The sequence below is a fragment of the Pinus tabuliformis genome, chromosome 4_2 (genome assembly GCF_031772625.1).
Source record: "Pinus tabuliformis cultivar Carrire ecotype Pingquan chromosome 4_2, CPIR1, whole genome shotgun sequence".
Classification (NCBI taxonomy): Eukaryota; Viridiplantae; Streptophyta; class Pinopsida; order Pinales; family Pinaceae; genus Pinus; species Pinus tabuliformis.
In genome coordinates this window covers 247,623,669-247,639,756 of record NC_142304.1, presented here as the reverse complement: position 1 = coordinate 247,639,756, position 16,088 = coordinate 247,623,669, and positions in this window count along the sequence as shown.

Genomic DNA, 16,088 nt, shown 5'->3' with positions numbered 1-16,088 from the left:
GGAAAGGGATGTCCATTCAGTTTGACCAACTGAACCGCTCCTGCATCAGTAATCTCCTTAATGACATAGGGCCCTAACTAGCGCATTCTGAATTTTTCTAGAAATTTATCAAACTTGCTATCTTATAACAAAACCAGGTCACTTACCTTAAAGGTGCACAACTTAATGTGCCGATCATGTCATGCTTTTTTGCGCTGCGTCTACACCTATTGGTGAAATCCAGCTAGAAATCTCTCTTCCTCAAGCTTAGCCAGTTGTGCAAGCCTCTCCTCAAGGGCTCCATGATCCTTCATACCTATGAGTTTTGTTATGCGCAGACTAGGAACAATGTATTGCATGGGCATCACCACTTCATCACCATATAGAAGCCTAAAGGGTGTTTGTCCAGTTAATTTCTTGCATGTCATCCGATAGGCTGTTATGAAACTAGCTCAAGAAAAAGATAGAAAAGATAGATCAACGCCTTAGAATTCAGCCTCTTCGAGGGGTCAACCTCCTTTACATTACATAAATGAACAATTCTTCGATGATTCAAATGACAAAACCTCCTTTCGATATATAGGAGTCTAAGGAGTCACAATATAACCCAGCCGACCTAACAATAATAATATAAATCCACAGAAATAACAATAGAGGGATTCTATGGGGCACAGTAATAACAATATGGGGATAATAGGGGCACAACAATATTAATAATGGGTACAACTACAATAGTAATGGGGTAATCACTAGTATTATAGGGACCCAACATGCCCCTCTCCTTCAAAAAAGTGTTGTCTTAAACACTTGAGAAGTCCTGGATGCTTCTGTATAAAATTCTCATCCTCCCATGTGGAATCTTCAGCAGAAAAGTTCTTCCACTTGACAAGATACTCCGAAATTGATCGATTTCGTAGCTGTCGAGTTCTTGTTTTTGTGACTTCTTCCAGTTCCAATATAATTTTTCCTTCCTCACCAAGTTCTGGCAATATTGTTTGAAATGGTAGCTTGTCGCCTATAACCTTCTTTAAACATGAAACATGGAAAACTGGGTGCAATCGAGAAGGTGCAGGAAGCTCCAATTTGTATGCCATAGTACCAATCTTTTGTAACACCTTTTATGGACCATAATACTTTGGTGATAATTTATTATCCTTCTTAGCTTGCTTGAGGGACATTTGATTATATGGTTGTAGCCGTAGGAATACCCAATCACCTACATCAAAACTTCTTTCGCTAGATGTTGATTTTGCTGTTGTTTCATTCTATTCTGTGCCAACACGAGGTTATCCTTTAAGAGTTGGAGGACTTGATGTTGATGTTCAATGTGATGTTCCACTACTTGAACCTTAGAATTTTCTCTTATATATGATGTGATGGATGGTGGTTGATACCCATAAAGTGCCATAAATGGGGTCATTTTTGTTGCTGTATGGAAGGAAGTGTTATACCACCATTCAGCCAGAGGCAACCATTTGATCCATTGTATCTGTTTATCATATACAAAGCAACGAATATATCCTTCCAAACATTTGTTTACTATCTCAGTTTTCCCATCAGATTGAGGATGATAAGATGAGCTATGAGCTAACTGAGTACCAAGACAAGAAAATAATTCTGTCCAAAAATTTCCAGTGAAAATGGGATCTCTGTCACTTACAATAATCTTTAGGTTTCCATGTAGCTTTTGAATTGTTTCCTTAAATGCAATAGAAAATGTACTGGCTTTAAATGGATGTGATAATGCGCAAAAGTGTGCATACTTGGTAAGTCTTTCAACTACCACCATGATGACAGTCTTTCCCTCAGACTTGGGTAAACGTGTGATAAAATCCATTGAAACCTCCTCCCAACGTTGGCTTGGAATGGATAAAGGTTGTAATAGACCCAGTGTCTTAATTTTTTCAACTTTATTTTGTTGGAAAACCAAACATTCCGCCACAAACTTTTGAATATCTTATTTAAGGCCATCCCAAAAAAATTCCTTCTTAACCCTGTGGTAAGTTTTTAAAAATCCTGAGTGCCCTCCTAAGTGTGCAATTCCATAAGAATCTTTTGTTTTAGCTGGGAATTCTTACAGAGGTATAAGTGATCTTTGTACCATAACAAATCATTTTTCCAGCTAAATGTATCAGACATACTAGAATCTTGTTGTAACTTTCGAATAAGTGCCCACACTTCTTCGTCATTCTTCCATTCCTCCCTTGCTTCGTTTATCCAAGCTAGTTGGATAATAGAAATGGTGCACAACAATGCTTCCACATCCTCATCCTTTCTTGAGAGTGCATCCGCCACCACATTTTGCTTCCCTTTTTTGTAGATGATTTCAAAGTCATAACCCAACATCTTTGTGACCCACCTTTTTTGCTCTTCAGAGGATAATCTTTGTTCTAAAAATTATTTAAGGCTATCATGATCCGTTTTTACCTTGAAGTGTCTTCCCATTAGGTAGGGTTGCCATTTCTTAAGTGCATGGAGTATTGCCAACATTTCCTTCTCATAAATAGCTTTACGTAAAAAATTTCCCTTGATTGGATGACTTTCAAAAGCAATGGGTCTTTCATCTTGCATCAAAACAACACCAATTCCATTTCCTGAAGCATCACATTCCACAATAAAGGTTTTTGTGAAGTCTGGTGTAGCTAAGACCGGTGCTCGGCACATTGCCCCTTTAAGATGTTCGAATGCCTTTGTTGCTTCTGGAGTCCATGAAAATGCATCTTTCTTCAATAATGTTGTTAGAGGTGCTGCTATTCTCCCATAATCCTTAACAAACTTGCGATAATACCCTGTCAACCCGAGAAATCCTTGCAGATGCTTTATGGATGTGGGAATTTTCCATTCCTTAATGGCTTTAATTTTGCTAGGGTCTACCTTAACTCCTTCATGAGATACAATATGACCCAGATATTCCACCTCTTGTACTCCAAAGAAACATTTGGATCTTTTTGCATATAATTGTTTCTCCTCCAATAGTTGTAGCACCCTGTCAACATGTTCAACATGATCCTTCCAAGACTTACTGTAGATTAGTATATCATCAAAAAATACTAACACAAATTTTCTAAGGAATGGTTTGAAAATTGAATTCATCAAACCTTGAAATGTTGAAGGTGGATTGGTAAGGCCAAAAGGCATGACCAAAAATTCATAATGACCCTCATGAGTTCTAAATGTTGTTTTTGGAATGTCTTCAATCTTCATTCTGATTTGATGATATCTTGAACAAAGATCCAACTTGGTGAAGTAAATTGATCCATGCAATTCATCGAGTAATTCATCAATGACAGTAATGGGAAACTTATATTTAATAGTGAGCTTGTTGAGCTCCCTATAATCTAGACACATGCACCATGATCCATCCTTCTTGTGCACCAATATGACTGGAGCAGAGAAAGAACTTGACTTGGTTGAATTATATCAGCCTCTAGCATTTTTGCAACCATACGTTCAATTTCACTCTTTTGGGCATAGGGATATCTGTACGGCCTGATGTTTGGAGGAACACTTCCTAGAATCAGATGAATAGCATGATCATGATCACGAATAGGTGGGAGACCTTTGGGAGTCTCAAATAACTTGGACTGATTGTCCAAGACTTTTTGGAGATCTGGAGAAATAGATGATTCCACTATGGACACATCTAGCGAACATAATTGTGTAATTACACCTCTTTGTTCCCCTTTTAGAAGCTTTGTCATACAGTTAGAGCTGATTATCTTTCCCAGTTTCCCTGCAATACCCCTTAATTCAACTTCCTTTTCTTCCATAGAAAATTTCATTAAAAGTTCTTGAAAATTAAAAGCTATTGTACCCAAGGATTGTAGCCATTGGACTCCTAGTACAACATCAGCACCTCCCATTGGAATGGAAAGAATTGGGCTAGCCAATACATATTCTCCCATGGATAGCTTGATATTATGGCACTTTCCTGAGCAATTTATTGTTCCTCCATTTGCAACCATCACTTGACACTTTGGTGTTGGAGATAAGAAGCAATTCAATTCTCTTTCTACCTTACAATGAATAAAATTGTGGGTACTTCCTGAATCAATCAACACTATTACCTTTTTCTTCTTGATTTGTCCTTCTATCTTGATTGTTTGAGCAGTTGTAATTCCTGCCAATTCATTACAAGATATGGTTGAATTCATTTCTTCTTTATCTAGGCTTTGTTCCTGGAGTATATCCTCTTCTTTTGACCTTTCTTGCTCCTTTTCTTATTCCTCTTCACAATCTATGTAGAATAATTTCTTCTCAGCAAACTTATGACCTTTAGTGTATTTGCTATCACAACTGTAACAAAGCCCTTTTTCTCTTTTTTCTTCCAATTGTTGTGGTGTCAACCTTATAGGTTGTGGAATAGTAGCAGCAACAACACTTCCGTCTTTATAGTTGTGAGTGGTATGCTTCCTGGTTGCCATAATTTTGCTTTCCATTTTTCTTGCTAACCTGAATGCCTTCTCTAATGAATCAGGTTCCCAAAGGCAAACATCATGTTGGATATTATCCTTTAAAGACCCTATGAACAACAGGGAAAATTTTAAGAACGCCCCCTAAATTTATAAATATAATAAATGGGCGAATCTCCATGGTATATAGGAAAAATGGAAGGTGATTTTATCAATAATATAATATGTATATATAATTTTTTGGCGAATCTCTCACCAGGCATGGCAAATATTTTACTCAATTATAAAATCTTGTAAGACTTTGGCGAGTCTTTCACTAAATAATAAAACTTTGTAAAGTCCTAGTGAACCTTAGCATAGGCTACATGCTGGTTTAATTCCCCCATTTAAATAGGCTACATTCCAGGTGAATACCATGGGTCAATACCATGTGCCATTTTGGTGAATACCATGGGTCAATACCATGTGCCATTTTTATTTTTATTAATTCTAATATTAGGGTTAATAATGGTTTTTTTGCATGGTATTAATAACAATCTAGTCCATGGTATTTGTCCCATAGTATTTTTGCCATAGGTTTCACCTAAATATAACCCATTTTTTGAGTGTTCGTAAATATAAGGTGACTTATGGAGTAAATATAAAAAAATGTTTTATTTGTTTACCATACCTCTCATTTATTTATATTTTTATTAATTTACCATACCTCTTTTACAAATATGGTATTTGGCCCATAGGATTCACTTAAATAAAACCTCTTTCTTGAGCCTTCATAGAAAGTACGAGGGGTATGGACTAAATATAAAAAGAGGTTTTTTTTATTTACGATAGTCTAGTTTATTTATATTTTTATTTATTTACCGTACCTTTTGAGTAAGTATAAAAAGACGTTTTATTTATTTACCATACCTCCACTTTACTTATATTTTTATTTGTTTACACCCTTACATGTATATAAGGTGACTTATGGAGTAAATATAAAAAATGCTTTATTTATTTACCATACCTCTCATTTATTTATATTTTTATTAATTTACCATACCTCTTTTATAAATATGGTATTTGGCCCATAGGATTCACTTAAATAAAACCTATTCTTGAAAATGGGCGAATGGATTCACTTGAATAAAACCTATTCTTGAAAATGGGCGAATGGAAGGTTGTAAGTCCTAATTTCAAGGGCTAAATTTACCTTTTTTACCCTCTCCCTTAAAATAAGGTGGGCTATTTGAGGTGATTTGTAAAAATGTACTATGATACAAAATATTCGCCCACTAAAAATTTAAAACCCTTAATTTCGCCAAAGGGCGAACATTCGCCCCTAAAATTATCCTTGGAATATGTTAATAACAAATTCATCCACTTTTCCACTGAGCATGGAATTCAAATGCAACATATTGTTCTATATACTCTACAACAAAATGGTGTAGCTTAAAGGAAGAACCATACCTTCAAGGAAATGGCTAATTGTATAATTCAATCTAAAAGACTTAGTCTTAATTTTTGGGCAGAAGAAATTAATTATGCAAATTAAATAGTAAATTGTAAGGTTTTAGAGAATATCACTCCAAAAGAAGCATGAAGATCAACTAAACTAGATGTAAGTCACTTATGTGTTTTTGGAAGTGAAGCATGGGCCCATATTCCCGATGAGAAACATAAAGCCTTAGAACCTAAGAGTAAAATTTTTATTTTTATTGGATAATATGAAGATGTCAAAGGATATAGACTTATTCCACTTAAGTACAAAAATGTTATCATTAGAAGAGATGTAAATTTTACTGAAAATATATCGGCCTATGAGCTTAGTTCAGCGGATGTTCCACCTTCGTCTATCCCTTCTACTTCTAAAAATATTTCTTCCTCAGATGATGACATCGAGGATGGAAATCCATCCCCACCTTCTCAGGACCCTCCTTTAGCTCCTCAACTTCCAAAATGGGGCTGTGCTACTCGAGATGTAACAGGCGCTCTTGCAAGTGATCCTATAGATCAACAATGTACATGTTCTTAGTTCAATAAAGCCTCTTCTTTACTGACTCTATTTTCAATGAATTATGATCCTAACACCTTTGCAAAAGCTTCGAGCGATCTAGATTGGGATGTAGCTATGAATGAAGAATATCATTCACTATTGGAAAATGATGCATGTGATCTTGTTTCTCTTCCAAAGGGACGAAAACTTGTTAGCTGCAAATGGATTTACAGAACCAAGTATGCAATAGATGGAAAAGTTGATAAACATAAAGCTCATCTTGTTGCAAAGGGGTTTTCACATGTTGAAGACATTGACTATAGTGAAAACGTCTCCCTTGTTTCCAAATGAATTGTATCCACCTTGTTCTTTGTCTTTTTGGCTCTTTCAAATGGGATTTCCATTAGATGGATGTTAAATCTACCTTTTTGTATGGGGACTTGCATGAAGAAATATATATGGAACAACATCCTGGATTTATACAAAGAGAATCTGCCCTTGTATGCCAGCTTAAAAAATCCCTTTTTGGTCTCAAACAAGCCCTAGGGATGGTATGCCAAAATGGATAACTTTCTTTTATATATTGGCTTTTATAGGTGTCATTCTGAAAATACTGTCTACACCAAGAAAGTGGGTAAGTCTCTTATCATTCTTGTTCTTTATGTTGATGATATTATCCTTATTGGTAGTGATCCCAACCTTATAAAGCATGTGAATACCAGCCTTAAAAAGTAGTTTGAAATGACAGACTTAGGACACTTGCATTATTTTCTTCGTCTTCAAGTCTTGCATTCCAAGGAATGTATTTCCCTTTCCCAGTCCAAGTATGCCTGTGATCTTCTATGCCACTTTCACATGGAAGACTGTAAGCGAGCCTATTCTCCCTTTCCGTCTAGAGCCAAAATTTCAGTCACTTGTACTTCCCCTGAAGTTGATGCTAGCTTATACCATTAACTTGTATGAAAATTTTTGTATTTGTCCCATACCCATCCCAACCATTCGTTTTTTGTTGGCCTTATTTCTCGATGTATGCAAAAACCACATGAAATTCATTGGAAAGTAGCTAAAAGAATACTTCGTTATGTTCGAGGTACAACTCAGTTTGGGATACATTATAGTGTAGAAGCATCTCTTCTATTGGTTGGTTTCATTGATTCCGATTGGGTTGGTGACCCTGATGATCTGAAGTCTACTGCAGGTTATGCCTTCACTCTTGGTTCTAGACCTATTACATGGGCTTGCAAGAAAAAAAGTTCCATTTCTATTTCTCTAGCAGAAGCAGAGTATCGTGGCATCGTAGAAACTAGTAAGGAATCCCTGTGGCTTTGTCAGATTTTGTCAGAGTTTGGCTTTCAACAACAACATCTGACTACAATTTGGTGTGATAATCAAAGTGTCATTCAACTATGCAAAGATCCAGTCCAATATCGGTGAAACAAAAACATTGAACTACACATGCAATTCATTAGAAAGCTCATTCATGACCATGTTCTTGAAGTGCAATATTGTTCAACCGATGATCAAGTTGCAGACATCTTCACAAAGGTGAAGTTTACTAAACTTCAATTTATGGTTGGATTTTAGGAAGTTGTCACTAAGGGGGATAGGTTCTAATCACTCCTTCCTTCTCCTATTGTGTCATATTTGTACATCCTTCAATCCTATCCCAATTTGTTCTTAAGGGGGTATGTTAGGATATCCTGACACATAGGACATAGTTAAGTATAACTTGGTCTAGTGTAGAGTCAAGTAAAGTGTGTTTCTTTATTATGTACATTTTAACTTACAATCTGATGGTCACGATATGTTCTAGAGATGAAGTGATCCGATGGTTCATTCTCTCCTCAGTATTGCCAACACTTGATCCATGACTTAATACCTGATTGGTCCATGATCTCTATTTCAGGAGTATTAAGGGTCATTTGTAGGGTGAATGTTCATGAGAGAAGATTATGTAAATTTTATTTTTTTATTATTAATAGATTACCTGAAGTGGCCGTGTTGGCTCAAGCCATGGACTGTTTCCCTATTTGAGGGTTTTGACCATGTCAGAATACTGGTGTATTGATCTGTAATCTATATGTGAGCGATGCCCTTTGGTGTTCTATCTGAGGAACTTACCTTGTAAATTCCTACATTAAGGTCCATGAGTATGAGTTTAACTTGAATATTTGAGAACGAGGCTAGTATATTTGTAATTCTTATAAACAAATGAGATAGTTATGACTAGTTTGAAGAGTTATATTCCTATTTGTGTTATTTGAATAATCTATTATGATGAAGTATCTGATGGATGATGATATAGATAGAAGTATTCTTTGAAGGAGAGAATATATGTTTTCTTTATTATTTAAGGTTTCACCTAAACTCCATTAATACTCATACCCAATTTCTCCTCCGTACTTATAAAGAACTCCCCAACTCTTTCCAGCCTTAGGTTTTGTTTGATGCACCTTCAAAACATAAGATATAGGACTTTTGATTACTTGTCATGTCTGGAATTTGTTCTTTGAACTTGATAATTGCTAGAATTGTTTCTCCTTTAACAGATAGTTGAATTTGTACTGTAAGTTAAATTGAGAAGGCCATTGGTCCTTAGAGTTGATTTTCAAATGCTTAGCTGAGAGAGTCGTTTCTCTCTCTGCTACCATCTCTAGAAGTGATTGAGAATCCTAGAAAATCTCTATTTTCCTTGCTAGAGAAATATTCTAACATAAAAACATGGGGAGAGCCATTGATATTCTCCAGAAAATATTTTTTCCTTTAAAATAAAATTTGTATTATTTTTTTCAGGATTCAAACAACTAAAATATATATTTTTACCATATTAGATGGTGTTTCATCCTGTGTAATACTTGTTTCCATTCTTTTTTCATAAATTCACACTCTAGAAAAAGGTGATTTATTGTTTCTACATCATATTTGTAAAGAAGGAAGATTGATGAAAGGTGGATCCCTAATTTTTTAAGGATTTCAACTGTCAAGATATTTTTATGGGAAAACACCTAACAAAATATATTTATCTTAGTGATTTTGTTTGTGTTAAACATATTCACTCAAATATGGTAGCTTGATGTGGAAACATGTAATTGTTATTCATACCATGATTTTCTTGTGTAAATAAAATTTCCCCAACCTCTTTTATATTTTCCTATAAGAGATAGGGGAGCACGACTAGAAAAGGATTTTTTCAATTATTAAGATAGATAGGCTAGATTATGTCAGGTTAAAGAAAGATTCCAACTACACCATTTACCTTCTTGGCTCCAGGATGATATTTCATGAAGAGCAAGACCATGTTCTCACTTAAACCAAGATATTAGAAGAATAAGGAAAGACATAGATTCCAAGGGGGTTTCCCATTATGCCATTTGTCTAAGATTTGATTTTCTTCCCATTTATCCAAGTAAGCTTTTCACATAGCACTAGGAAAACTATTATTATTGTTATTATTATTTTGTAAGCTTGGTGGGACAATATATTCATCATGTCCAATATATCACCGCAATCAGGGTAGGGAATTGAACCGATGAATTCAAATCAAGGAGCACCTTAACAGAGAACATGATCACCGTCCATCTAGGACTCGATGGACAAGTATTATTATTATTATTATTATTATATAATTAATTTTTTTTCAAAGTTGAGATGTAATAATTATACATGTATGTATGTAATTACATGACAACATCTCTATCATACTAGTCTATGGATTCACCTTGCTATGATTAGTGCAATCAATTATCAAAGAGATGAAAGAAAATAAAAACAAGTGATATCCATATATGAATTTTCAACTTGAACTTTGTCATAAATATAAACAAAAATACAACCATGAAAAACCATTTTTACAAACTTCCTCACTCACCTTAACTACAAACACTCTAAGTTGTTTATTGTGAAAATATTATTGACAAAACCTACTTCCTAATCTTGGATAAAAGAGAGCAAATGAACTCAACTAACTTTAACTAAAATAATAGATATTCATTAAAATAAACTACTAATTTATGATTTTTTACATGATTAAAAAATGACACGTATGGAAGTTCTTCTCTAGAGTAAAATCTCATTTGTTAGCATCGCTTTCTCTCTAGCCATTATGCTTCAATTTTTCTTGTTGTTCCCTACAAACTAGAAATATCATCTCATTTATTTTATTATCTCTCATATCGTATTACCTTAAGAATCCATGCAAATATGGTGTTATTAACATCAATGAAAATATCTCTTCCAAAACCAGCAACCCATTATGAATTTCATTTAAACAAATAGTATTTGTAGACATATCCTTTTTTTACCTTTGATGTAGCAATTGGATTGCACCATTCAACCTCTACCTTGTAATACTCAATAGTAGCATCTAGATCTTCGGATCTAGACCAATAAGTCTATTTTAGTAGGGTTGTTAGGAAAAATAGGAGTTATAGGTCTCATTGGATATTTCTAATTTAGAATATTTTTGAAAAACATTCATTAGAAAGACAAGTAAGTTGTTATAAATATTTTGCATCATCACATAGGAGAGAGAGGAGAGAATAGAGAGGGAGTGAGAATGATAGTGTGGTGTGTGGAGAAGAGGAGTGATTGAAAAAAATTTGTAATGTATTAAGGATAAGTTATTAAAGTTACAAAATTTGGAATATTTCCCAGCCATAGTCACATGTGTATTTCTTCTCTATGCTATCTATTTATAAATATTTTTTCTTTGTAAATTGATTCATGTATGTGTTTCATTTTTTAATTTTGGTTTGAAGCAAGAAACTAGCTAGAATAAGTGTGATATAATATACATCATTAATTAGACAAAGGTTTTCCTATTATTCAAAGTTCTACAGTGAAGTTCCTTTATTAGTCAGTAATTTACTAAAAATATTTTCTAATTAGAAATAACAAAACCCCAACACCTGACATTCGAAATGTCAGTTGATCAAGATTAGCTTGTGACTTAATGTTTTAATTATTATGGGGTATAGGTATGTTGGTACATTGAAAAGGAGTTTATATCCCTAATATCTTGAAACCTCGAAACCCCAATCACCAACTCTTGACAAGTTGATCATCCAGTATCTTCTTCATGATCTCTGACCAGTCAAAAGTTCCATATAGGATTAGACTAAAAGGTTATGTTGCAGGTTAAAGTTCCCCAATACCTTGCCACTCAATATATAGGGGAGAAAATTTAGTTCCTGGTAATATTTCTATTTACTACATGTGAAATTGTTTTTTTACCAAGAAAGCCTCATATCAAGCATTAATTGATAGTGTTTCATCAGTATGTGTTAAGTCCAAAATCTTGATACATTGAAACCCAATATTCAGTGATGCTAGTTCATAGGAAAGGGTTCATCACTTGAAATTTTATGTACCAAAATAAGAGTATATTAGGGATAGTTTGGAGTTGAAATAATTTTCAATATCTTAATGGGACGACATATTGATATGTATGATAATAAAGCATAAAGGTAATTTTAGAGAAGTGAATTGGTTTGTGTGAGTATATAAAAAGGTATGTGGGTGATATCATTGTTCAATAGGGAGTAATATATGGACATAGAGTCTATGAAAGAGAGGCAACGAGAAAAGTAAAATATCATGATTATATTAATTTTGGGACCAAAGCAGGAATACTCACTGTGAGATAAAAATGGCACAAATAAGAGAAGGAATAAGCAGGGAAAGAATGGCAGAAAACACCATTTTTGTATGCGAGATGAGATGCATTTGGTCGAGGCTAGAATCCATAGAGATTGCTCATAGAAGAGGAACTAATACAAAAAATGTCAATGGGAAGGAAGAATATTCTAATGAAGAAGGCTTAGAGCTTGACAAAGGATCATCACAATAAAAGATATTGAGGATGGTGAATAGCTTAAGCTCCAAACGAAAAATGGAGGAACCCATTTATGAAGGTAATATGAATGTTGAAGAATTACTAGACTTGATCAATTCTATGGATAAATATTTTGAAAATGAAGATGTTGATAGAGAGCAAGAGTGAAATATGTTGTCACTAGATTAAAGGGTCATGAAAAATTATGGTGGGATGCAGTGTAAGAAAACATAAGAATTAAAGGTGGATCGAAAAGTAAAAGTTGGGACAAGATGGTGGTGAAATTCAAAGGTAATTTCATGCTTGGATATTACTAGTTAAATCTTTTCAAGAAAATACAAAACATCATGAAAAATTTATGTGAGTGGAAGCATATACTGAATAATTTCATAGAATGAATATAAGAACTGGACATGTAGAATAAGACATAAGAAAGGTAGCTAAGTAAATTAATGGTTTGATTTATGAAATCCATGATGAGATTATGATTAGGAATTAAACAGGAATGCAATAAATTAGAGAAGTAAACACAAACACAGAGATAAAACAGCAATAATACTTCATTTCATTAATGGAGAATACTGAAATATGCTTACAAACAAAAATGGAAATAAACTAGCTTGGGTGATGGTAGGTTATCTCTGAGAAGAGATGTGACAGATACATGCCTTTGAACTCCCTTATAATGAGGTTCAAGGGCCTTTTTATTATTAAACAATAAGAGAAAACCCTAAACAACCAAAACCTAACCCAAGGAGATGTGACACCAAGAGTTTATGGGCCCCGTTGGGGTGAGTTGGAAAACCAACTTCCAGGGGTTGCGACTTGGTCACGTTATCTCCATTTGACACACATGATAACTCGTTCGAAATATGTTTGCAAGGAATACAATGGAAAATATTATTTTAGACGTAAGATCGTTGGCAGTAGATTTACAAAAAGACGTCGTTTAGGGCCTCAAAACGGCTCTGAAAGTTTAGGACCCAAAAAAGTACTAAAAATAGTAAACTGTGCTACAATTAAGGAAATTGAAAAAATGAAAGAAGCAATGGAGGGGATCCAAGTGGAATTGGTGGATGGCCACCAATATCCACCTAGATCATTCCCCCCCCCCCTTCCTAGGAAACAATGGTCCCCATTGCGTTGAGTTCCTCCATGACATGAGGAAACTTTTGCTAAACTTGGTCCCGAGTGAGTCACTTGCCTTGGTGAAGGAGTTGACCTACTTTGAAAACTTGATACAGTTGGATCTTCTGCTCATGAGTGTGTGTGACCTGCATGTCCATGATCCAATCATTTGCATCTTGTTCCATGCAATATGGATTTAACTCCATTGGTGTGAGTCGTTCTGCAATGTCGGATGTGTCTAGTAATGGTGGAAAGTATTGACGAAGGTGATCCACATTGAACACTAGGTGCAGGCCAAGGAATGGGGGAATGTTGAGCTCAAATGCATTATCTCCCACAGCCTTGGTAATGGTGTAAGGACCATATCGAAGTGGTATGAGTTTTTGATGGGCTTCGATAAGGCGTTCCTTTTGCGAATGCAACCAAAATTTGTCACCCACCTAAAACTTGTGTGGCTCCTGATGTTGATCATGTTGTTGCTTATACTTTGCATTTGATTTCTCCAGACTGTCATGGACCTACTAGCAGATATTTTGGATGTGCTCAATGAAGTTGTTTTCCTTATCTGTTTCAGACTGGACTTGAGCCGAATTTTCCTGAGTAGCTGCAAATGGCATGGCCACATCAATGGGACATAGTGGTTGGAATCCCAAGCCCACCTAAAAAAGGTTATGGCCAGTCGAGCTATGGAGAGCCCAGTTATAGCTGTGTTAAACATAGGGGAGGCTCTCATGCCATGTGTGTGGATGCTTTGAGTTGTACAAGTGCTGAATATGTATGATCATCCTATTGACAACCTCTATCTGGTCATCAGTTTGAGGATGGAAGGTTGTGGACTTAGTGAGTTTGGTGTCTAACATTGATGAGAGACTGGACCAAAATGTATTGAGGAACTTGTTGTCCCAATATGAGATGATAGACTGTGGTATCCCAAAGTGTACCCACACTCATTCAAAGAGAAGTTTAGTAGTGGCTTCTGCTGTGATATTCTTCTTGTAGGTCACCATAATAGCCATCTTTGATAACCTATCGATTACCACAAAAACATAGTTGTTTCCATGCTTAGTAGAAGGTAGTCCTCACATGTAATCCATGGAGATGGATTCCCAAGGTTGACTAGGGTAGGCAAAGGGGTATATATGCCTTGCTTCTTGATGGTTGGTTTGGTAATGGCATAGGCAGTGCAGGATTTGATGAACTTCTCAACATCTCGTCGAAGATTTGCCCAGTAGATATGCTTCTGCAGTATTTCCACCATTTTCACGACCCCAAAATTCCCAGCAGCCCGACTATAGTGTGCTTCCCAAATCATCTTGGCATGCTCACTTGAACGAACAAAAAGGTGACCCAGGTGGCATTACAAGGCATCCTGGATGTGAAAATTAGGAACATGTTGATCCTCCAAGAGTGTCTGGTATGTGTGACTGAATTTTGGGTCGCCTTCGTAGAGAAGTGGGCAACCAGAAGTCTTCCACCCACAAGAGGTGATCACAATTGTTAACACCATGATCAGTGGTTGACTGAGGCAATCTGCAACACTATTGTTGCTTTACTTCTTATACTTGATATTCAAATGGTTGTAGGTATGTTGACCACCTCTGATGGCGATCATTATGCAACTTCCCTTGGGTCTGTATGAACCGTAGGGGATGGTGGTCTGTGTGGATGACCATTTTCTTTCGCAAAATGTAATGCTTCCATTGTTGGCAGGCTTTCACAATGGAATACATCTCATTGTCATAACTGGGATACTTCTGGACTGTGTCTAAAGGTTTCTCACTGTGATATGCCACTAGATGCCCATGTTGAGTAAGGACTGCCCCAATAGCATAGTGAGAGGCATCTGTCTCGATCTCAAATGGTTGTTGCAATTTTGGTAATGCGAGCACTGGTGCTGAGCAGAGGTGATGTTTCAACTCCATGAATTCCTTCTGTTGAGGTTCACACCCAAATAATTTTACTTTCTCTCCTCCCTTGATGACTTGACTCAAGGGTGAAGTGATATGAGAAAATCCTAACATGAACCTGTGGTAGAAGTTAGCGACACCCAGAAATATGTAGAGCTCTATCAAAGTGGTTTGAGATGGCCAATCCTGAATGAATTGGATCTCAGCTAGATCCATATGCACCCCCCATTCATCAATAATTTATCCTAGATACTGAACCCGGGTCATGCTAAAAGTGCATTTCTCCAAATTGGCACATAACTTGTGTTGCCACAGTGTTTGGAGAACTTATCGGATGTGGTGGAGGTGCTCTTCCCAAATCTAGCTGAAGATTAGGATGCCATCCATGTATACCACTACAAATGAGTTGGTGAATGGCCACAAGATTTCATCCATTAGCCTTATGAAGGTTGCAAGAGAATTCATCAACTCGAAAGGCATAACCAACCATTTGAAAAGGCCCTCCATGGCTTTGAAGGTAGTCTTCAACACATCAGAGGGTTTGATTAGTACCTAGTGATATCCTGACTTCAAATCGATCTTGCTGAAATATATTTCCCCCTTCAGTTGGTCTAAAAGGTCATGAATTTGTGGGATCGACTACCTATTCTAGATAGTGATCTTTTTCAGCGCCTGAGAGTCAATACAAAGTCTCCAAGTCCCATCCTTCTTCTGTAACAACACGATTGGACTCCCACAGGGTGATGAAATCAGTCAGGTGTGACATTTTTGTAGCAACTCTGAATTTGCCTCTTAATTTCACCATTCTCCATAATAGAGTACTCATTTATTGGTCCATTCTGCAGTGGTGCAAC